This window comes from Phascolarctos cinereus, unplaced genomic scaffold (genome assembly GCF_003287225.1).
Source record: "Phascolarctos cinereus isolate Bilbo 61053 unplaced genomic scaffold, phaCin_HiC Scaffold_5;HRSCAF=322, whole genome shotgun sequence".
In the NCBI taxonomy this organism is placed as follows: Eukaryota; Metazoa; Chordata; class Mammalia; order Diprotodontia; family Phascolarctidae; genus Phascolarctos; species Phascolarctos cinereus.
The window spans coordinates 361,816,607-361,842,393 of NW_027555958.1; the positions used below are offsets into that span (position 1 = coordinate 361,816,607).

At 37.7% G+C, this 25,787-nt stretch overlaps 1 pseudogene; it reads left to right on the top strand.

Moving 5' to 3' along the window:
- The first annotated feature begins 2,392 nt into the window (after nucleotides 1–2,392).
- Nucleotides 2,393–20,266, top strand: LOC110205450 (calcium load-activated calcium channel-like; annotated as a pseudogene).
- Nucleotides 20,267–25,787: the final 5,521 nt, after the last annotated feature.

Sequence of the window (25,787 nt, forward strand, 5' to 3'; positions counted from 1 at the left end):
TCATTAAAATAAATACTAAAAAAAATTTAGCAATAAAACTGCTTCCATTTTATTCAAACAAAATATGGGCAATCTCACTTTCTTTTATCCTTACCATTTCTCTTCCAGGTTTGGTTTTGCCCTGTACCTCCCCAATTTTTTATTATTATTTTTTTCGTCAAATACACCTTTCAACAGACAGTCACAGGGATTATAATGACAAAATAATAGATCAAGAAACATTAAATACCCAATGTTTAAGAGATCTTGCATTTGCTTTTTGACTTCTATAGCCACTTCTTTATTCTTCTGATTATCTTAATTCTCATGATCCCTTTAACTATTTTCATTATCCTAGACACCATAGGTTCTCTCTCTCTCTCTCTCTCTCTCTCTCTCTCTCTCTCTCTCTCTCTCTCTCTCTCTCTCTCTCTCTCTCATCTGTCTTTTATTCTATTCTTTCCATATAAACTGTGTACATCAAATACAGAGTAAGTCATGAATCTTACGCTCTCTATGGAGAAATGTCACTTGTAATAAAAGTGTAGATTTCCTGAACAGCTCTTGGCTTTGTGGTTTGGTTTCTCTCTCCAAACCTTTGCCTTAGGCCTTAGGAAATTTTTTTTTCAGCTTTCCTCTTTGCCTTCCCATGTTAATACCCACAGTAAAGTGGGTTGAATATTTTTTGATAACTCCAGGCTCAGCTAATGCTTCAAGCACTATGCAAAGTAGAAGCCTACTTTCTGAACTGAATTCAAAAGGGGGGAAAGTACCCCAAAGATGGTAACCCCTAAAGGTGGTTATTAAAGAAGAAAATCTTTAGATATTTGCATAGCAAGATTTAATTTCCATCCTTTAAATATGACGAATTGCTGAGATTTTCTTCAGTTAATGCTTTTAACAGCTCTCAATAAACTTCATTAATCAGGCAAGCTCTAGGCCCAATGTGCAGCCTGGAAGCAGCTAATTTGCTTGATGAGCCCCCGACTTTAGTGAATAAACAGGTGGATAATCTGAGGGCTTTATGGCCTTAATTAGACTCTAATCAGTTCAGCGGTTGTTGGGCTAAAAAAAAAAAGAAAGAAAGAAACAAAAAAAAAGAAAAAAGAAAATAAAGAGGCCAGCAACTACTTTTTTTTTTCCAGTCTGTTACTCTTTTCATTGTCTTGTGCACATCTTTACACATTCACAGGCTTTGCTGTTGGGATTTTTTCTCCTTCAACTTAATTTATCTTCCTTTTATCCCCTGAGTTTTAATATCCTCACTTTCCTCTCCTTGTCCCCTATTTTCACTTTCTTCCCTTTTCCTGTTTTCTGTCCAACCCCACCTTCTCCGATTCTCTCCACTTTCTGCCTTCCTCTTATCTCCTTTTCTTCCCATCGTGAGTCCTTTCTTCTCCTCTCCCCCTATCCCTTCCCTTTCCTCAGCAGCGGTCTCCCTCTCTCTCTTCTTCCTTTTCTTCTGGTATGCTTCTCTGGTCTCACTCTCCCTCCCCTCTTTCTCTGCCACATATTCTCCCTGTCACAGTTAGGCCGCCTGACAAATCACTTCAAGGGCAGCCTAACTTTGAAGGACAAGACAAAGCTTCAGCATATGGTCCAATCCCCAGATGTTTGTCTTTCTCTTCCACTCCCCTCCAGCCCCCCCTTCACCAAGGTTGCTTTGGAATCCTTGCAATTCCTGTTATTTTCGTCTTCCTCCTACTCCTCTCACCTATCTTGCCCTGTCTTTCTCTACATCTCTTCCTCGGGTTACTAACACCCCCGCCCCTAAGTTTGGCTTGGGGATGAGGGGTAGCTGTTATTCCCTTTATAGTCTCTTTTGTTTCTCCCCGCGTCTCTCCTTAACAGATGAAGGGGAAGTGGGGAGGAACCATCAGCTTTCTTTTAATGACTTTTAAACTGCACAGTTAAAGGAAGTCCCTTGGCCAGTTAAGAGGACTTGCATGCGGAGTAGGGTTGGGGGATGGGGGGAGCAGGGGCAGAAGGGACATAGCAGCAGCTATTGGTCGGACGGGAGTTGGGGTGGGTGTTCTAACCAGCTTGTGGAAGGAGAAGGAGGTTGGGAAAGTACCCCTAGAGGAGTGTCACTTAAGGCACTTTCGCCCCACACAACTGAATCAGAGAGAGCGGCCATTACCTTAGGCAGTGGGAACTAGCTGGCTTGCAGCCGCTAGGAAAGAGGTTCAGCCCTAGGACAGACAGGACAGGCTGTCTAGAAAGAAGGCAGGTGGAGAGACTTAAGGCTGTCTGTAGCTGAAGCTGCTGCTGGATTTATGACGGGCATCCTCATCATTATTTAGGAGTGTACTACTAACATTACTACTACTAATAAAGAGAGCTCCCCACCCACCAGTCCCCTCTGGGGGAGGGGCCCCCATGAAGACAGACAAGGCAGCAGCAAGAATTCTACATGCCAAGAGAAATAACCCGGTGCTCCAGGAAGGAACTGCCAAATGACCAGGCGCAGGAGGGGGAAAGCGAGCCCAACTGTGCGCTGGATGGCGCGGCTTTGCAGAAGCTGGGGGCTGCTGCACACGGGGTCTGGGGTAGCACCGGCGGGGAAGAGCTGGGGTGCGAAGTCTAGGGAGGGGAAAACGGAGGGGAGCTGTCCGGCTGCCCCAGAGCAGGCAGGGACAAGAGGAGAGCAGTCACTGAGGAGCCGCAGCGCTCACATCAGCGCAGAACCAGGTCTACACTTTTATCCCCGAGCCTGGGGGTCCAGATCGATTTGCACGCGTTGCCCCCATTAGCTAGGTCCTCCTAGGAAAGTCTTCGCGTTTGGGAAGTCGCGAAGACATCTGGGGCAAATGGGTCGAGAGAGTGTGACCACAGTCCTGAGCCCAACCAACACACAGTTACTTTGTTCCCAGTCTCTCAGACCCCTCCCCCATCCTACCCTGCCAGTGATTGATCCATAAGCTCCTACTGAACATCAGTTTTTCTTCCTAATCAGCTGGCTCTATCAATCTATTTATAGCCACATAACTTTACTGGCTAGGTCATCAAAGACGGAAGACCAGCGACAGTCGTTTTCAGCAGGGGGGAACATCCCATAAATAGCATGTGGGTGTATGTTTGTATGCATGTACATTATCCATTGAAGTCTAATTGTCCTGGCAGAACTACCCACTTCCTAAATCCTTCGTTGTATTTCCCCAGAACTGTATTAATCTACGTTGAATAATTGTGGAAGATAGTAGTATTGTAGAGGAAAATAAAGGATACCAAGATACGGAGAGAACAAAACAAAACAAAACAATTTGCCTTCTCTGACATTTTTCTGGACATGTGATAGTGCTGAATATTGTAGAGAGGAGCTAAGAAACCAACGAAGGTTCGATATAATGGGTTCGATTTGATATTTTAGGTTTCACATTCAAATGTATTTATTTTTTAATTCTCTCTCTCTCTATCGACTGAGTTTACAATTAAAATATTATGAGGTTGTTTTTATTTTTTAAACTTTTGTTGGTAAGCCTACCCCAAAACATCCATCCAATCCCTACTATTTTCTTATTTAATTCAGTCATTTAATTCAGTCACATTCAGACCGGAAACTAAAATCCTAGATTTTATTCTTTACTCCAGCAACAGAAAAAGAAAAATGTACACGTATCTACATAGGAAGATGCAGGTAAAACACTGACTGTATCATAATAGGCACCCTTTTACCACTTACACAAATTTTCAAGAAATGGCTGAATTAGCAGAAAATTATTTAAACTTGTGTTATCCTTTAATTGCAATTATTTAAAATTAGATTACAATATTAAATCAAGCATTTAAAAATGAGATTACTATATTAAATCAAGTGTTTCCAAAAATGAGGAGAAAGGGGGAGGGGATGATTCTTTCAAAGGTGAGGTAAATTATGTTTCACTACAAAGCAAAGTTAGATTGTGCAGTTTTTTTTTTAGGAGAATAGGTTTGCACTGGCATTTTGTTCTTTTAGATGATCTAAAAGATCAAATTTCTACTTTGTAGCCAAAGTGAGCAAGATGTCTCAAAAGGATGAAAATAGCCAGCATCCTCTACCTACCCAAACAAAATTATAGCCTAATAGAATTTTAGCTTGTATAGCATTGGCTCTTGAAGACCTCAGGCAGTTGTCAAAATTTGCTGTTTAATTTCAGTCCAATTGATTGTGTTAGAATTTGATAATCAAACTGCATTTTTTTTTCAAAATACAATGGGTATTTTCACCCCCCCAACCCCAAGTTCTGAAAATTCTCAAACTGGCCCTGGAGAAATACAAATGCACAAAGCGGCAGGCGAAGCAGGCCCTGTGTTCAGCACTCAATCATTTCCTGTCACAGGTGCAACCACTATGCATTATCCTGCCATGATTGATAGAGTGGGTTTGTGCAGACTGGGGGAGCTGGGTAGACTCAGATGGGGTCCTCTCATTTGGGCTCCATTTCATACTACCTGTAGGGAAAAGGAGGGGAAAAAAAACTTTCTTAGGATTGGTTCCTTAGGAAGGTTTGGGAAATTTCAGTTCTTCACCTATAATAGAAAGGTCTTATTTCATAAAAGTTAAATGTATCACTTCAATTTCCTTATATTAATCCCTATGCCTGAGAAAATGCTTACACATACACCATTCCCTCTCCACCATCTGAACACATTAGATAATAGTTAATATACAGCTATTATACAGGCATGGCCAAGCTATTAGTGCTAGGAAGTTAAGACTTTTACTTAAGTTGTATTTCTTTTAAATGATAAGAAATAAAATCACTTAAATGTAGATTTCATGCGTATATAAAGAAGGATATATAAATCTAAAGTTATGTTTGATTTATTTTTTACTAAGGAAAGACTTACCCACAAGAATGTACATGATCCCGTGCTATCTTACCCATTAATAAAATCATTTGGTCTAATAGCGGGTAATCAAATAGGATAGGATACAATAAGTATACAGTTGAAACTTTTGTCATAGTTTCACTTCAGCTGGAGACCAGATTTTTGAGATTGCTCTGATCATTGAAGATCCTAACTAATTAATGTAAGAACAAAGATAACAACAATCTCACCAGTGTTATATAAAATTACTAAATCCACCAGGTCCTTTCTTTTGCAAATGGCTAAAGGCAAAATGATTTGCATAAGAAGGTTTCAGATTTTTCATGTGTAGAATTTCTTTCATTGGGACTATTAAGTGTTCTTCAATGATATCCACAGATGTTCATGTACCAAACTCAGCACTTTAATATTTTTCCATGTGGTTTTTACATGCAACCTGCTGGAATGCTTAAAATGATGGGAGGAACAAAAGGAAAATGAAATCACCATTTAAAATTTGTGGTTAGATGCTGGAGACAATTTTTTTTCTTTCAAAGAATAAGAATTCTTTATCAAATCAGATTGCCACTTTAAAATTGGAACATACAAAAGAAAATGCCTGTATTAAAAAAAAAAACCCAACAAAATGAATGGCTCACAAACACCAATTTATAAATCACTTCATTTTCAATACTTTTCCAGGAATATGAAAGAAAATGAAGATTTTTTAAAAAAACTAATAATTTTTTTTAGATGAAAGAACATACCTGGAATATCTCCTCATAAGAGCAAATATGTAACAGAGATATGAACTCTAAATATAATTATTAAATATTAAATAGTGGATATTTGGTTGCTTGGAGATTATTTTGAACAGTTCTGGAGAGATTTCTATCAGGAAGAATTGTACAAATTGATTTGGAAAGTTTATTTACACAGACGTTTTTCCTCCTTTTTATAAGAATTCAAGCTGCAAAGGCACATATAATTGTTAATATTCTCACTTTTTCAACGACATGAAAATTAACAAATTCTATCTAATTGTGAGTAATACAGTTTAAAAGTAGTTAACAATAGTATTTGTGGATAATGGCATGTGTGACTCGAAAACCATCAACTTCTGTCTTTTAAAATTAAACACTTAAAATTTATTTGTGCATTGCTTATGTTCACTCCTGTCTTTCAGAGCAAAAACACAAGGAAGGGACTTCAGCTAAGTAAATTTTTTTACAATATTGTATCTGATGATGCAGTTTACTGTAAGACACTGAAAATGTAAATTCATTACTTAAAAATGCTTACCAGAATATCACAGTACATGCAGTAGTACATCCCAGTGAGTGGGATGTGAGTTCTGATTGCATTAACTCTGAAGCACAAAGCTATACTTAACAAAATGCTCACAAATCAGGATTATTCCTTTAACACCTCGTTTATTACCATAACATGAAAAATGTCCCCGTCTATGTATTATTATATTATGGCATTAAGGGTTTTAGTCAACAAGAAATAACTTTGTATACATATCAAAATAGTTGAGTAGTTTTCTTGCACAACAGAGAGACTTTTATGGATGTCATGTTGTAAGTTTACAATGCAAGTAAAATGAATGTATATCAAAACTATGATGATTGAAGTTTAGGTGAGAAATATACAGGGGAAAAAACTCTGGTGGGAAAAAGGAGGAAATTTTGATTAACATTGAGAGTACAATGTCGGGCATTTTTTCATAGGGATTCATGTGCAATCTTGTGCTCGTTACAGACAAAAAAGTGACTGAAAGATGAGACACAAAATAGGGAAGGTAGTGCAGGCTGATGGGCTATTGCCTTAATAAACATACAATAGACCCAGAGGCAAACCTAAAGCTGCCAACTTAACTACTAAATGAGTCTGCCAAATAGCCAGATGCTGCATCTGGAAAAACATTTTCATTGTCTTAGCAGCTGCTTGCTGTGAAGGCCATCCCAAAAGAAAGCAAAAGAAATACTGATTTGGTTCTGATAATCATTATGGCTTTGCTAATGAAATGCTTTATGATTTTGTACTTGTGTATATTGAGAAACGAAAAGAATAGGGCAGTGCTTGATGAATGAAATCTTTGCAGAAAAGCCCTGTAAATGGATAGAGGAGAGAGACAGATGGAAGGAAGTACAAATAAAGTATGGAAACTCTTTAGTTTGAACATAATTTTAGTTAGCATGCATTTTGTGTTACATTACTTTATTCTGAATTTTTACACCTTGAGGGATACAGACACTGCTTGTGGTTTTTTTTTTCAAGTTACTTGGGATTTCTACAGCATCCTGCTTTCAAAAGACAGTGTCCCGAATTTTTAAAGTAATCCTTTCTACTGGTAAACTGGGAATGTTTCCTACTGAAAAATTGACCATCTGTAAGTTCTGACGTAACTTTATCACTGGGGAAGCCAGTTCTCTCAACACATCTTCTTGTATTACACTGTTTCCTGGTGGCAGTCATTTCTAGTGTCATGGCTTATGGATTTGATTTCCCTAGGATTTGCAGGGCTATTTACCTGTAATAATAATAGTGATACTAATAATAACCAAAGTATCGTGAGGCATTCTCTTCGTTGCCTGCTGCTAACCAAACTTTCTAAAGTTGACAGGCCTATTCATTTATTACCAATAGAAGGTCTGATAATAATACACACAGCATTATTTCCTAAGTGACAGCAGCATAATTAGCAATATACAGAACACAAAAAAAGACATGACTCAAGCTCTATTACTTACATTCTAAAGAAAGGTAGGTGACATATCAGCAAAGAGGGAAATGTCCCCAATTCATACCCGTGGACAGACCTGGAGCATTAGCTTCTTAATTTCCCTGTCTCTTTCCAGAATTTTATCATTTTCCTTTCACCCAAGGATTACAGCAGGACAATTGTTCCAGATTTGCAGTGCTGAATTATTGAGACATCAAAAGTAAAATAAAGTGGACTTGGTTGGAAAATAGTGAAATCTCAATGGCTGGATAACCATCCTTTATAATCACAAATGAACTGCCATGGTTATAACCTCATTTCGCAGAAGAGTACATCATATGTGTCTGATATGATGAAAAGATTCTAGGAGGGAATCTTAGAGTGTATCAAGACATATCTCTTCTTCTAAGGAGACATTTTTCCTTGAAATAGTTTATATATTTTTTTGAATTTACATTGTTTAAATATTTAAAATTAAATTTATATTTTATTTATATTTTAAATTTATATTTAAATTTATATTTAAGCAAAAAATGGAAAGCTGATGAAATAATTAGAATGCTTGAATCTCTATTTTCAATTAAGTATGTAAGACTTCTATATAAATGGCTTAAAATGAAGGCCTTGAAATTAATATACACATATATTTTTATAGATTATCATTCCCTATATATACATTTTTCATAGTATCAAACATTGACCAAAGACATATCTGCAGAACAGATGGTTTTTCATTCCACTTCATACACTAAAGTGAATTGTGTGACCATAGACAATTCACTCAACTTTTGCATCTGTTTCCTTATCTATAAAATGATGATAGTACCATACTGCCAAACTCACACTTGTGAAGAAACCAGTTTACAAACACTTAAAGCAGCATGCAAATGTGAATTACTGTTAGTGTATTTTTTATTATAATGTCCAAGAGTTTTGCCTTTCTTTTTAGATTAAACTCTGCCAGAGGATTTTGCTGTTCATGTGTGTAGATCAACATAGGATACAAAATAGTGTTCACGAGCCCACAAAAACAGATTCTATGTAAATGGAACCATATTAAGTGCACAATAATTTTTATTTAAAAAATTGCAGGGTATACAGAAAGAATGAAAATGTGAAAAATTAAACTTAGATCAATTTATTGGGAACCTTATTTACATGGATGTCTTGCAAGGTTCACCCTAGCTTCAGTTTGAAAACAATTCACTCTTGGTTACTTGCTCATTTCATTGCTGCTGTATATACCTATATGCTCCATGGATCCTCTTTTTCTGTACTCTCCCTTTCCCACAAATGACAAAGAAGCAGGACAGATGGTCAGAAAGTAGCATGCACAGTGGGAGAATAGGATAAGTGACTTTGGGTCTAGGCAGATGTGAATGGTGTGACTGGTCACTCAGGGACCCCTTTACCAATCAGACAAAACCCAGCAGGCCCTGGTCATTAGACAACATTCTCAAAGAATGGGGGGAGAGTCTAGATAGGCAGCCTGTTTCAACTGTTTTCATGAACTCTACTCAACTGGTTTGTCTGTAAATCTCCCATTGATTTGGCAAATCATGACAACTTTTACAACATAATTTACAACATAATTACAACATTCCCTTGGAGATATGGTTTGGTCATTGAGACATCAGTCAACAAATGAGTATTTATTGAGTGTCTAACATGTGCCCAGAATAGTGCTTAGGTAGCAAAGGGGATACATGAGAATTATATGCCCTATCTTTGACCTTGAGGAGTTTATAGGCCTGCTGTAGAAAAAAAGAAACAATTAAAAATAATACAAGGCAGCATACAGTTAAGTGCGAAATTGTGTTGTGAGGATTATAAGTGTTAAGAGAGTTCAAAGAAAAAAGAGAAGTTAATGTAAGCTGGAATGATCATGGAAGGCTTTTGGTAGAGAGCTGGACTTAAACTGGTCATGGAAAGATTTGAATAGGAAGAGAGCTGGGGAGTGAGGTAGGGCTTTAGTGTTGAAGGCTTCCCTAGGAAGGTGGAGATGAGAAAGAGAACAAAGTGTGATTGAAGAGACATTGAGGAGGTGGGCCTAATTGAGCAGATTGGAGCATTTAGAGGAATCCTGGAAAGTAAGGCAAGATAGGAAAGGCAAATGATTTTCAGCAATGTGATACGTAATAGGGAGCCATTGTAGGATTTGGGAGGGGGTAATGACATTAGGAGAGTGCTTTTCCTCAGACAAGTTGTGTTCCATTATGCAGATCCATGTGGAAATAACAGGTAGGGAACTGAGACATAAACCTGTTCCCTTTATTAAGTTTATACTTAATATATATAAAAAAACCCAATTATTTCATCATTTGAGTGCACCTTCCACTGATGCAAATCATAGATAACAATCTACTTTTTAATGGACATGAGTTATCATGACTGAAAAGCTTTATCACTCAATGGATAACCCTTTGGTGATGAGCTTTTCCAAACTTAATTTGGCTGGTTCTTGCATGACTGATATACAGCCTGTCATTGAGACTCTATTTAAAGTCTTTCCAGCTTAATCAGAACTATCAGAGTTTGAACTTGGCTGGCATGGCCTTTAAGAAACCAAGCGAACGTATAACGAATATAAAGACATGATTATTTAGAGCAAAAGGAAGGTATATGTTTCCAACCTAAACTATATAGTATATAGATTTTCAGGAACCCTTTGTATACAGGAATCTGTTATTGATATGAGAGAAGATGTATGGCCTACCAGATAATTTTTCACTGGATAATATTTCTTTCACCCATTTGGTAAATCTTACATGCGTGTACACACACACACACACACACACACACACACACACACACACACACACATATATTTTTCTTCCAAGATTCTGATTTGAAGTACTTGATTTTATTTATTCTTGGCCTTTGTGACATTGCCTATGCTTCAATGTGAGAATCAAGTGAGATGGTCCAAGTCATGAGTGGAAAATAGTCATAATTATTAATAATAGTAGTAATATAACCTTAAAGAAATGCCCTACAAAAGAAGTTGCAAGGGAGACAGAACTTTCGTTTGCTGTTGGGCAGAATAGTTGTGTCTCCCAGTGGGCCAGGCAGACTGGCTGATACATCCAGAGGGGACGGGTGTCAGGCTGGTGCAGGTGTCACTGGCTGCTTGTGAGTGATTGCACCATCAGCCTCCTACCGCGATCCATCATGCGGCCCCAGCCGGTGAAGAATCACAGCCTCAGCAAGGTGCTGAGCCCAGCAACATATCATTAAACAAGGTTACCACCGGCAGATTTGTTCCCATGATCAATCTGGTCAATAACCGTTCCACCTCACGGTACAATTTTTTTCAACCCTCCCCCCCCTTAAAACATAAACAAGTATTATGAAAGCACTCACAGAACAATGTGAAGCTTTATGAGAACTTCATTTCTCCTGTGGCATTCTGCAAGCTTCTTTAAAAACCCTTATAAATCATGAAAAATAACCTTTACTACAGGAGATATCCTCAGGCAAGTGCTCTACCCTAATTCCATATTTTATTATCTGATACCTTTTTTTTTTCCCAATTGATTACTGAATAGCAGTGGGGTAATTTCTTTAAAAAATTCTTCTGAAGTCTGCATACTTTGCTAGCTTCTCCTATTTCTACTTCATCTTTTTTTTTTTTAAAGAAGGCCCTCTATGAGATAGCAGCAAAATACCTACTGTCTATCTTTATTCTAATGTTTTTCTTTTAACTCTTCACATGTCTTAAGTGAGTCAACTGATTAGTCATTCATATACTTGAAAACTTATTAGTGTTGAAAGCTTTCCTAGAAAGGTAGAGTTGAGAAAGGAAATGAAGTGTCACTGAGGAGACATCGAGGAGGTAGACCTAATCAGATTTTTCATTTTGGGGAATACTGGAAAGTAAGGCAATATGGGAAAGGCAAATGCTTTTCAGCAATGTGTTAGTCAATAGGAAATAAGAAAGTTTCCTGAATTCATTTCAATAAAGTGACACAATCAAGTCAAGAAAGTCAACAAGGATTTATTAAGCTCCTAATTGCCTAGCATTATCTTAAGCACTGGGGATACAAAGAAAGGCCAAAGATAGACCCTGCTGTGAAGGATCTCACAATCTAATGGGGAAGACAACATACAAATAACTATATATGAAGAAGAGATTTTTAATTGATTCAAACAGTTAGAATTTAGAAAATTGAACTGGAGACCTATTGAAGCATCACAGCATCAGGTTGGTCAGAATCAAAAATTCTTGAATTACATAAATATGCTTGAATTGAGCCCAGTCCTAAATGTGAAGAATGGCAAAGCCCAGAAATATAAGAAAAGTGGGGAAAGGGTAAGGGAAGCAATAAGTGAGTACTTTTCCAACTTAAAAGAGGCTTTCGTATTGAACTCATTTTGAGGTTTGTCTGACTTTCGACTTCACCTCAGTTGATTGGCTATTCCTTTGGAAAAGATGGAGAAACGTGGGCACTACATTACTGAAAAGACATTGTTAAGCTAGAGGCCATCCAGAGAAGGGCAACTGCAATGTTGAATGTCTTGAGATCATGCCAAATAAATCGAGGTTCAAGAAAATAGGGATGTTTAGCATAGCAAATTAGGAAAGCCAAAAATAGCTATCTTTGATGGATTATCACATACAAGAGAAAGTAGGTTTCTTCTACTTGGTTCCAAAGACCTTAAATTAGGACGACACAGCCAGGACTAAGGCGGAACAACTGGGACATTGTCCCAAAGTCTCTGAATTTAGAGTATGAAGACAGGTGATGGTATTTGCCATCTTTCAGCATCATAGAAACAACAGTTTGGAACTTAGCAAGAAAATTAGTTGAAATAGGAAGCTACCAGATATTATGCTGGGGTGACTTTCTCTCCTCTCCCTGTTATTTCTTCTCAACACTGTGGTAGCCTTAAAAGCAGCAGCCTCTCACCAGACATCAAAATCTGTCTCTCTGACACAGAATGGTATTACTTCTTCCCCACTTCCCACCCTAACACTACTTGTGCTACAATTAGGGGACATTTGTTTCCTGGGTCATGGTTTGTAGAACTTGCCCCAGACACAAAAATTCCTAGTTATGGTTATAACAGTAGGATTTATAATATAAGAAATTCTGCGTTTAACCTCAATTGTTTGTACATCATGGAAAAAAGCCTAGCACAGAGATCAAACCTCACCCTATCAAACTTCTCCAGATATTCCTATTAGGAGACGACATTGTTGATTGCATCAAGACCCAGAACATTTTAAAGTCTGTCAAAAGAGATCCATATTTATTTTTAACTTTTACACAGGTGTATTTACTTAGTAATATACTAGCATTTCCCCATTACTTCTGTGATATGCTCTTTCCTACTACACCTCCATTTCTTAGCTTAATTCCTACACAGCATTGATCCTACCAAGTTCATGTCTGATGGGGCATGACTGCTAAGTGAGTCCTTCTTGTAGACTTGGTTTTCTAGCATTGCTTCTTGTTCCTCAAGACTTTAAGGCTATGCTGTCTACAAAACTCCACCTGGATTTAAACTTCCAGATTCTCATGGCTTACCTTCTGAACCTTTGAAACTCCTGAGATCAGAGATTCTATTCTCTTTATGCAGAATAGAAAAGACCAAATTAAAAAGCCAAAGATTGAAGTCCTCCTGAAATGAAGACTTATTTTTTTAACATCATTTTTTTTGGTGATGCGGGTTGCTAGTAAACCATGTAATATCATGGTCTCTGAAGAGTTAAACTTTTAGATCATCCAAAGAGAAAGCTTATACTGGGTAGAGATAAGATGTCATTAGTTATATATGACTAATAAAGGACACTGGCTGGCCATGTATGGAATGCAAAGAATAATTAATGGACAGCCTTCATGATTTGGTATCCGCACAATGTCAAGAGAACTTGAGAAAGACCCCCAGCATGTTGTTTGGACTCCCTGTGGATATATACAGGAAGATGTGGACAAGAGATACATAGGATAAGAAGGAATGAACGAGTTACAATCTGCATCACTGGATGTAGTAACCATTGTGAAGAGATTCCAAATTTATTGAAATATTTATGTGATTTCATACTCCAATTTAAGCCCAGTTTCCTTTTCCCCTGCCCCTAGTAGAGATGGGCAATAAAGATAATCCTTCTTCAGGTAAAAGTTTATCCTATATTTGGAGACCACTATTGATTCTTCAGTAGCATAAGAAGATAGTTTCAATAAGGTGTTTATGGAAGCAAATTCATTCTTTCATTCCTCCAGAGTAGCACATAACGTATTTTCATCCTGTACTGAACTGGCCACCCCATATTAATTTGGCGGTTTGGAAGAATAGAACTCATAGTTTATTTTAAAAGCTGTATGTTGTGGTACCCCCCCTTTAATTAGTGTGACATATTTCCTGCCTAGGCATTGCAATTCAATTATTATGGTTCTTGGAGAATGTTCTTCAACTCACTGTGAATTGTTACAGTGGTTTATATTTTTTATAGCTCAGATTGTTGTGGCATTTTATCTAGACTTCTCCTTTGCCCTTAGTATATTCTAACTTACATCATACTTATTTGTGTACGTGTTCTATTAATCCTATTAGATTATAAGCACTCTAAGGACAGTGATTGTATTGTTTTACTTCTCTGTATCACCAGCACATGGTACTTAACATGTATGATCTCATTAAATTCTGCTCCAAATCTCTCCATCTTCCAAAAGAGGAAACTTTATTGTTTAACTTCCCAGGTTTATTAGTACTCCCAACCCCCACTTCAGGATATTTAGGTTCCAACCACACTCACCTATCCTATTTGTTCTTCCCTTACCTCCTGCATCATCTCACCTCTTGTTTGCAGGGCTTTGTAGAAACTGTCCTCTGAGTTTACAATGCTCTCATCTCTGATTTCTGATCTTGCTAAACTCATGTGCCACTAAGGCATTTTCTGATCACCCCAGATGTAAGAGCTTCACCTGTGTCCCTAACCCCATCTCTCTCTCTCTCTCTCTCTCTCTCCATATATATATGTATGTATAATATATATTTTATTTATCTGTCTATGTTTTGTTTCCTCCAAATAGTAAGCTTTTAAAAAAAAATCCATGTGTCCCCAGAACTTAGCACATAATAAATACAAGTTTTTAATAAATGGTGAATGAATGAATAAAGTGACTTATCCAAGGTCACACAGCTAGTAAGTGGCAGACTTGACATTCAAACTGGGCTTCTGACTCCAAGTTCAATGACTAGTTAACTATATCATACAGTTTTTCAAATTTATTGGAATACATTTCAAGTCTTGGTGGCAAGCATTTATTTAACACTCACTACATTCCAGGCATTGTGCTAAATTCTGGGAATAAAAATACAAGCAGAGTGATAAATAGTTGCTGCTCTCAAGTACTTTAAGTTCTAATGGAGGAAGATAATATAAAAATAAGCTGAAAAGGAGGGGGAGGGAGGAGAAAGAGATGAAGGTACTCATGGCGGAGGGGGGTGGTATTAGAGAGAGTCTGAGAGAATGAGTACAGACTGGAGAGGAGTGAAGACATGATTGACTTGTGTGTCCTTCTTCAGCTCTGGTTTTTCATCAAGAATGCTTGAAAGTCCTCTATTTCACTAAATGACCATTTTTTCCCCTGAAGGATTATACTCAGTTTTGCTAGGTAGGTGATTCTTTATTGTAATCCTATCTCCTTTGCCCTCCGGAATATTATATTCCATGCCCTGTGGTCCTTTAATGTAGAAGCTGCTAAATCTTGTGTTATCCTGATTGTGTTTCCACAGTACTTGAACTGCTTCCTTCTGACAGCTTGTAATATTTTCTCCTTGACCTGGGAACTCTGGAATTTGGCTATAATATTCCTAGGAGTTTTCCTTTGGGAATCTCTTTCAGAAGGAGATTGGTGGATTCTTTCCAATTTCTATTTTGCCCTCTGGTTCTAATATATCAGGGCAGTTTTCCTTGATAATTTCTTGAAAGATGATGTCTAGGCTCTTTTTTTGATCATGGCTTTCAGATAGTCCAATAATTTTTAAATTCTCTCTCCTGGATCTATTTTCCAGGTCAGTTGTTTTTCCAATGAGATATTTCACATTGTTTTCTAATTTTTCATTCTTTTGGATTTGTTCTACTGTGTCGTGATTTCTCATAAAGTCACTATCTTCCAATTGCTCTATTCTAATTTTTAAGGAAGTATTTTCTTCAGTAAGCTTTTGGACATCCTTTTACACTTGACCAGTTTTGCTTTTTAGGGCATTCTTCTCTTCATTGGCTTTTTGGCCCTCTTTTGCCATTTGGTTTAGGCTATTTTTTAAGGTGTTATTTTTTCAGTATTTTTTTGGGTCTCCTTTAGCAAGCTGTTGACTTGTTTTTCATGATTTTCTTTCATCACTCTCAGTTTTTCCTCTACTTCCCTTACTTGCTTCTCAAGATCCCTTTTGAGCTCTTCCAAGGCCTGGGACTGATTCATATTTTTCTTGGAGGCTTTGGATGTAGGAGCTTTGATACTGTTGTCTTCTTCTGGTTGTATATTTTGATCTTTTTTGTCCCCAAAGTAAGATAACATAGTCTGACTCTTTTTGCACTTCTTGCTCATGATCCCAGCCAATTACTTGAGTTTTAAACTCTTTGTTATGGTACAAATCTGCTTCCAATGTGGAGAATGTACTGTTCCAAGCTTCGGGGGTTTGTACAGCTGTTTTCAGAGATACTTGTAGGGACCTGTAAATTTTCAGTTCTACCAAGGTGTTATGATAAGGGGCGAGGTGTTCACTCCTTTCCTGGCCTGTGACTACAAGTATTCCTTCCTGTCCTGTAACTGTGAGGAAGGTTTCCTCTCCAGAGCCACTACAAGCTCCACCAGGCCAGCACTCCTCCTCACCCCAGCACCACAGCCCAGAACTGTGACCCAGATCCACACATGGGCAAAGCAAGAGATTCCTGCCTCAGCACTGGCAAAGAGACCCCTGCAGTTCCTCTATGATCAGCCACTGGATTCCCCCTCAGTCTGTGGGCCAGAAGCTTGGGAAGCAACTGCCCCCCCCCGGCCATGCTCTTGGGGAATGGAGCTGAGACCCCGCCTTCCTTTCTCAGCACCGCCAGAAACAGACTTTTCCCACTGACCTTCTATGTTGTCTTTGGCATTCGTGGATTGAGGAGTCTGGAAACCTCCACAGCTGCCCGGGATTCAGTCCTCTGAGGCCTGCACCAGGTTTGCTGTGGCCTGCGCGCCCACGCTGCGCTGCGCTGTGCTCCCAGCCTGGTGATACACCTTTCTGATCAATCATCCAGGTTGTCTTGGGCTGGAAATTTGTTTCCTTCTGTCTTTTTGTGGATTCTGCTGCTTCAAAATTTGTTTAGAACCATTTTTTTATGAGTATTTGGAGGGGTTTGGAGGAGAGCTCAAGCAAGTCACTGCTTTCACTCCGCCATCTTGGCTCTGCCCCCTCCTGTGTGTCCTTCTTAAAATAGAAATTCTGGGAGGAATCAGCCAATCAGAGGAAGAGGTCACAGGGGTAGAAGGAACTTCACTTTCCAAGTCCAGGGGCAGAATGAGCTTCCAAGGTGAAGAGGTTTCTGGGGCACTGTAGAAAAAGTCTGGGAAAGTCAGAGTCATCCAGAACATGAAGGATTATCTTTATTGATACATACGTGAGGTGCTTGATTCTCTGCTGATACAGTTGAGAACATACATTATTCTCTCAAAAGATGTTCTGTTTTAGTCTTTTCTGGTTAATATAATTTACAAATTCTACCCAGTAAGGCAATTTTCATACATCAAACTAGGTGACAAAATGAAAATGTTATATGTTGGTAGATCTCAATTCATGATAATTTGTAGAAATTGGGAAAATTCATAATATGTCTAAGTGTCATTTTGCTATCTTCACATTTTTTGCCCCCTGTTTTTAGGTTCCTTTTTTTCTTACAATTACCTTCATGTTGCAGATTACATTTTTATGCTAAGAAGAGGCAAAATTTGAGTCATGTCGGAGATATTTAACGTGGTTAAAACCTAGATGACTTATGGCCTAGATACAATAGCCATGGCAGCTTTGTAATAGGCCTAGATGGTTTTCATAGTACAGTAATGTGAAAGATTGAAGGAAGCTATTGCTTCCATAGCATACTGTAATTTGACTCAGGCACTGGATAGATAAAGTCATCAATAACTCAGCAAAAAGAATTTCATATCTAAACATTCATTATACCTGCAAAATGCCTGAGCTCCTTGGAAGAAAGGTGATATAAATACAAAAGCATTCTTTCTATTATCTATTATTATCTTTCTTTTGTATTGATATAGCTAATTCATAAATCTGGAATACAGAAAAAAGAAATGCAAGAATGTATAAATGTGTTATAAATATAGGGGAATTGAAATTGTTTTTCTATAGTAGTTGGAGGGCTGTTTGTAAAATTGTCTTGTATTCTCAAATACCCAAATGCTATTAGAGAATATTATCATTTCCTTTTAACAAAATGAAAATGTACTTGTAGTTTAGGGTACACTTGTCCCCAACTCAGGGTCAGTGTGAAAGTTCTCCTCCATTTTCTTTTTTTTAATATATGGAAAACTGTATGCTTATTCCCTTCTGTCCCTGGTGTAAACCCTAGTAGTGTGCCTCTCACAAATTAGAAAATGTTCTAAGGCAGTCTCAATTCATCTTACATAAGCTTTATTCTCAGTGGAAATCTTGTAGGAGAATCAAAGTCCTTTAAAGATTCCATAATGTGTGCTATATATTTAACTCAGTTCACCAAATATTTCTCATCATTTTGTCTGCTTGGATAACAGGAAACTTAATATATTGGTGAGGGTGGTTTTCTGAGGAGACTCTCCTTTGTCTGTGATAACTGTATTTGGCTTTTTTTACCCTGTTCTTCCTGAGTGATTGAGCCATCAGGAACACAGGCAAAGTCGCCACTGAACTCTGACCTTTACTAACTTACAATCTACATTTGACATTTAGCAAATGCTGATTTTCTTTTATTAATCTTTATGTGTGTGTCCTAGCTCCCCAGTTGAATATAAGCCCCTACATGGCAAGGACTGTCTCTTGCCTCTTTTTAATAGTGCCTTTCTAGTACAGTGCTTTGCACACAGAAGGCCAGCCATCAATAAAAATTTATTGTTGGTCCTGCTGCTAAACCAAAAAGCCCACCATTCTTAGTGTAGTTGCCTCCAATTTGGGAAAATTTCTAGATGATCCAGAACTTTTTACCTTAGACATTGTTAATTCATAGTCTGTAGTTTATAATTCTAGAGGATTTTTTTAAGAAACTGAGAAATTGTCTTTTTCCCATAGTCACACAGCTACTATATGTCAAAATAAACAAATAAATAAATACTACTATGTGCTAGGCACTATGCTAAGTCCTGGGGACACAAAAAGAGGCAAAAGACAGATTTTGTCCTTAAGGAGTTCACAGTCTAATGGGGGAGAAAACATGAAAACAAATATATACTAATAAACTGCAGGATAAATAGGAAATAATGAGGCCAGCTGCCTATGTATTATATCATGCTACATCTTGACTGATGGTTCTATGATAGAATTCTTCCCTCCTCTGTGGTAGGTCTGGGTCTTATTCTTTGCCAAAACAGCAGTTAGTTCTTATAAATTAAAAAATAGGTTACTTGTTCATTGATACTTAGCAATAAAGCACTTATCAATTCTAAGCCTGTCTAGTATACAGTTTTATTGTTGTTCAGTCATTTTTCTATTGTATCTGACTCCTCATGAACTCATTTTGGTGATTTCTTGGCAAAGATACTGGAATGACTTGCCATTTTCTCCTCCAGTTCATTTTCAAAAACGAGGAAACTGTGGCAAATAGGGTTAAGTGACTTCCCCAGGGTCACAAAGCTAATAAGTGTCTGAGGCCGATTTGAACTCAGGAAGATGAGTCTTCCAGGCCTGGCACTCTGTCCACTGTGCCATCTAGCTGCCTGGTATACATTCTACACTTTCTCTAATCAGATATTCCCCTTAGAATAACATATAAAAGTACAGTTTCAACTTCTGCAGCTCTTCCTTGGTGCTGGCTTACAAGATGGACAAGTATAAGAGATTAAAAACTGAAATGAAAAAGCATGGCAAAAAAAAAAGGAAAAAGAAAAGGAAATAGTGACAGAATTGGCTGGCTGTCAGCAAAAGAAGAGAGAGAGAGAGAGAGAGAGAGAGAGAGAGAGAGAGAGAGAGAGAGAGAGAGAGAGAGAAGAGGCAGGAGAAACTGAAAAATAGCAACAGGGATTTGTCAATGGTTTGAACAGAATCTATGTTTGCAATTGGCTTTTGCTTTACTGGCATGATAGGAATGTTCAACACCATATTTGATGGCAGGGTAGTGACAAAGCTCCCCTTCACTCCTCTTTCCTAAATTTGTATATTGACATCTTTCATTTGTTAGTTGTTCGATGGTGTTACAGATAAGGTTGAAAAAAGAGTAACCCAGAAGGCTAAGAAATCAGTATAAGGAATTTCTCTTTTATCATAGAAAGACTTTTTATTTTACTTCATTTTTTACCAGTCAACTTGTTTTATTCCTTTCATACCAGAATTTCCACTATATGAAGTATAAGTTTGTTGAAATCTGTTGGGGGAAGATTATACAGACTATTTCTTTATTTTCCTCTATATCCTTTGTACCATGTCTATTAGACAAAACATTCAAAGATGCTTGGTCTTGTTCCTTCTTGGGCTGTCATTAAGCAAGCAGGGGGCTTTCTGGGTCCCCCAATTCCATCTGGAAAATTCTCCCAAGACCAAGCCCACAGCTTTTTCATCCCTTTCCTATTTGCTTAGATACTCAAACCAAACTGCTCTTATTTCATCCTGAGCAAGGAGTACCGTTAGCAGTGAGGGCCACTTCTCAGCTTTTTGAGCTGGTCTCGGGCCTCTGTACATGATTGGAATGAGAAGAGCTTTCAGCAGACAAGATTAATGATTGTACTTAATTGTCAGAGTTGAAAAATTTTAAATATTTTTATGTTGGTTAGATAAGTTTAAGTGATATTTGTGGGGTTGAGAAATAAGGAATCTTTCATGTTATACTTGTTATAGTCTAAGAATATTTTTGGTGTGACCAGCTCATAATTCTGGTACATTCCATATGCCAAGGAAACATAGTAGGCTTGAAGTCATGGGGGCCAAACTGAAAGCAGTCAGTTAGATCTGAGCACACTAAAAGAAAGAATTTGGCTTATAATCATTTTTTCACAGCTAAAATATTAAGTAACTACTGACCTTAAGGAGACCTAGTTTATGTTACTTAATACATAAGATAATATAATAAATATACCTTCTTTTGGCATGTTTATGAATGTAAGCAATCTTTAATAATTAAAGCTTATACTACACATAGTGGGGAATCCTGATATGAAAGGAATAAAAGAAGTTGACTGGTAAAAAATGTCTTTATATGATAATAAGGAAAGTCCTTTTGCTGATTTCTCAGCCTTTTGGTTTATTCTTTCTCCATCTTATTTTGAAGACAGTTGAACAACCAAGTGAAAGATATGAATATACAAATTTAGGGTTGCTATCAGGAGAAAAAAACTTCCTAAGATTTGGAGCAATCCAAAAGTGGAATGGGAAGTGGTAGAATTGCTTTGTGAAGTGGTGGGATTCTCCTTATGGGATAACTTTGAGCACAACTAGATGAAAACTTGATAAGTATGTTACTGGAGTAGTTTTTTTTTTCTGATGTAGATGAATGACCATTGAGATCCCTTCCAAATCTAAAATTATGTGATTCTATAATTCTTTCCAAGGTTCTAATAATTTTTCCTTTAGCATCAAATTCTTCCTTATTGGTCAGAATAAAGTTCACAAATGCAGTTCACCTTGTTTCCATTTCTCCCTTTTGAAGGGTGCATTTATCATCAAGGCAAGAGAAAGTAGGTTTTCTAAAAAGATGATACAAAAAAAAATAAGGGAAATCATAAGTCCAACTGTCATAGCTTTCAATGTGAATGGATTAAATAATCCAATAAAATGACAGAATAGATAAAAGAACAAAACTTACCATAAAAGACACGGAAAATGAGATATTTTGTTTGATTTTGTTTTTTTTTTTAACTATGCACCAGGCAAATCTTCAAAAATAGGAGTTGTGATTACTTTATCGAAGTAAAAATATTTATAAACAGAGGAATTGTACTATGCTTAAAGGAATTTTAGACACAGTCAACATCAATATTAAATATATATGCACCAGATGACAAAGCATAAAAACCACTTCTTTTCTCCTTGTCTCCTTTCCCTCTCTTTCTTCCTCTACTCCTTTTACCCAACTATATACCTTTCCTTGGAACGTGTTTTATTCAAATACCTCTGTCTACATGCTATGCAATTATGTTGATCAAGAAGAAGAAGAAATGAAAAGAATGCATCTTCTTTTGCAAATACACCTCCAATCTAGGTGTAGAATATTGGCTATACTGTCAGACACGGTTGAATTGTTAGCTAATTTTATTGAACTGCTTTTAAAATTATTATTCTTTATTATGTGAGATAGATGTCTGAGTAGGGGAGGATAGATGGATATATTTGGAAATGAAGATGATATAAAACCAAAAATCATAAAAAAGAAAAAGCAGCCAACAATTTAGGGGTGGTAAAAATTTGTTAACAATTGTGAATTAAAATTTTTATATTACAAAGCAATGTAAAAATACATTACTGAGGTTTTTTTCTGTAAAAAATCATTAAAGCAAGTCATGAATTTTCCAGCTGCTTTGCTTTTAGCGAAAGACATTCAGTCAATGTCTGGGAAGCTAAACTTCTCCATCAGTACTGTATTCTGCCCCAGGGCCGATTTTGTGATCTGTTTCTACAACTTATCCTCCATTACTTTCTTCTAGTCTAGTGCTTGGCAATATGCCCTCTTCACAATATTTCTTCTCTCCATTGACCCATATTGAAGTGTACTCTTTTAATATTTCTCCCTTGTTTGTTGATTTCCATGGAGGAATATATCTTCTTAAAATACAATTTTACTTCACCAATCCTTTTATCTAATCTAAGAATAAGAGATATACTTCCATTTTGTTATACTGACATTTGTTGCATTCCATCAAGTTCCAGCTATTCCTACAAAGTGTTATTTGTATCCTGACAGTAAGATTTCATGTTCACTGTCCAATCACCATGTATTTGAGTAGGTTACACTCAAGAAAGTCAGTCAGTTAACAAGCACTTATTGTTTATTCTATGCCAAGCACTAGAGACACAAAGGAAACCTGACATAAATATTCCTTAAGCAGGGACAATGAAGTACAGCGATTAAAATAAGCACAAGAGCTCTAGGAGTATGAGCATTCCCCAGATCACAGCTGTTACACCCATCACTTGGGAAAGCAACTCCTATGGAGAAGGAGCCAGGCATCCCCTCCAATCTAGCTAGAGCGGCAAGGTGTCCTAAGAGAGAGGTACCACACTTCCTTACTAGATCACTTACTTAGGCACTATCTTCCCACAGGTCTCAGTGAAGACAACCGAGGAGTCTGACCCAAGATCCATGAGAATAGTCATGTTTCCTTCACAATGACCAAATACATTATCCTGAGAAGCAACCCCTGTGGAGATGATGCTAGGCAACTCTTGCTGCAGGTGCTATAACCACAGGTACTGAAGACCCAGAAAAGAAAGTTCTTGCCTTTGGAGTCCTATCAAATGGTTGAGCAGCAGAAATATATAATTTTATTAGTGGAAATTACATTAAAGAAGAGGTATTGCCATCTGCTTTTATGCTGCATCCTTGGGACCATGGGACTTTTCCATCTAAACTCATAGCTGAAGTTAGGCCATATATACTGTCTCCTCCATTACAACGTGAGCTCCTAGAGGTAGGGGCTGTCTTACTTTTCTCGTTCTATTCCTAGCACTTAGGACAGCGCTTTGCACACATTTACAATGTTTTTTTTTCCCATTAATTCATTCAATCACTACCTCAAAAGAGCATAGCTCTGGAATCAGAGGAACTTGGTTTGAAACATATCTCTGACAAGGACTACCTATGTGCACATATCATACCTTCCTGGAGACTCTCCAATTTCTTCATTTGTAAAATGGGGAGTTTTAACAAATGACCTGTTGCCTAGGTCTAGATCTAAGAGGCTATAAATTGCCTATTTATTTTTCTGTATCCCAGGTTGTAAAAGTATGCATTTACTGGAGCAACTGAATGAATAAGCAGGCAAGTTTGTAACAGTGATCAGTGCAATGCACTCATGCACAAAGGAATCTGTGAAAGAAATAGTAAAACCCAATTTCCTCATGTGTTACCTAAACCCAAATATACAAAGTTTTAAGCAACAAACAAGAGGAAATAAAATCCTAACACAAAGAGGCAAATTTGACCTCATATTGACTGCTGATTCATGATGGGATTAAATCCTTGACTGGATAATGAAGCTAGATGAATATATTTTATTCAAAAAAACCCCCAAAACATGATAGATAGAAGGTTGGGTTGGGACAGCATTGTTTACTAAGAAGGTATACTCATGTAAAGCAATTCAGGAACAATTAAGTGATTGTTGCTAAACTCTGGAGACACAAATGCAAACCAGAAAGATAGTCATTCTAATTGGTAAAAATAGCCTCTAAAGGAGAGAGTCAGGGCTGAGTGGTGGCTGCAATAATTTTCTGCATTGGAGAGATGCCTCCTCTCCAGGAGGAGAAACTCAAACCCTGGCCTGGCTGGCCAGGACCACTGAGGTATCTCATGTGGTCATTTCTGACTTCTTCAGTGTGGTAGATTTGACAGGGCCAGTGATGCTATAGCTTGTGGCACCATCAGAAGGCAAGAAGGTTAATCTGCTGAGTGGCGAATAAGCCTGACTATGGCGGAGGCTGTCAGCATTCGAGCTTTGGCAGTGGCACTACCTACTTACAGTACTTGGCGTCACATTGGCGTGAAAGAGCTCAGGACTTAAGTGACTATTTCTGGCATATGGGGGCAGTGGCAGCTCTCATGGCTGCCCCTGCACAAGGAAAGGTGAATGGCCTCAGCAGATTGGGCAGTTGAGAACCAGCCGGTAGCAGGCAGTAGAACAGACCCCAGTAACAACAGACAATACATCAGTGGTGTCAGTGGTAGCAGATAATATGGAGAATCTCACTGATACTAGAGTGGATGGCCCAGCATGGCCCTTTGTTTTCTGTAATTTGGAACTAAGGAGTTCTCTCTACAAGGTTCCCAGTGCATTATCCAGTGGTCACTAGAAAACTACTTCCTAAAGAAGGCTTGGAGGATCTTGATTGTGGTTAGGAGTTGGAGACAAAACTATCTACCCAGAGCTTGCAAAAGAAGGGGGGCAATCTCTCCATAAAGGCTTATAAAGAGGCAAAGATTTGGTACTTCCCTTACAAGGCTCTAAAGGAGGCTGGAGCCTTGGCTGGTGGGCCACAGTAAACTGAGTGAATGGCAGGACAAGGTGACTTGTTAGCAATGTTGGGACTGGGACATTCTGTATGCAAGAGGGTAATGATATTTTAAATACCTTACATGAGATGAAACTGACCTGTGATGAAGATTGGTAACTGTGCAGGAAATACAAACTGTGCTTTAGCCTCATTACTACTTTATTTTACATTACTTCATTACTACAACTTCAATACTGCTTAACATCAAGTAATCCACTGTGATCTATAAAAATTTTGTTGCATTTATTACATGAAGCAGACTGTAAATATCAGGGACTTGGTCTTTCTGAAGTGAGGAAGTAAAGCCTGAGATTTCTGGTCTTTGCTCTCCTTCACATTCAGTTGCTCTTTCAGGGGGTGATTCCATGGTTTGTTGACTTTTTGTACCATTTCTGTTGTCATTTTTTCCTTCTCCTATCCTCCCTTGTTCAAGTTTATTGTATTCCCGAGGATAAGATTGTCCAACAACAACCCTAAAGCTATTTAAATGGTGGAAGGTCCTCTATGACAATGGTATTAAACTCAAATAGAAATGAGAACCATTAGTCCATACATAAGAACTTGTGGGCTGTATATTGACTTAGCCAACATTTTATTTATGTTTTACACATTTTTATTTACTTTGTTAAATATTTTCAAATTACATTTTGGTGTAGTTTGGGCTGCACTCAAGAGTGTTGTGAGCTGTACATGGTATGCAGTTCACATATCCGAAGCTATCTCCAACTGAATCAACATTTTATCCTCATTGAATATCCTTTCCCTGCTGTGAACAAGTTAACCTACTTTTGATCAATATTAGATGCATCAAAAGTATCTCATTTTGTTCTAGTCTCAAACCTGAGCTACCAAGTTGACCTGAATCAGGCCAAGCCTATCATACCTGCTCTCCCTA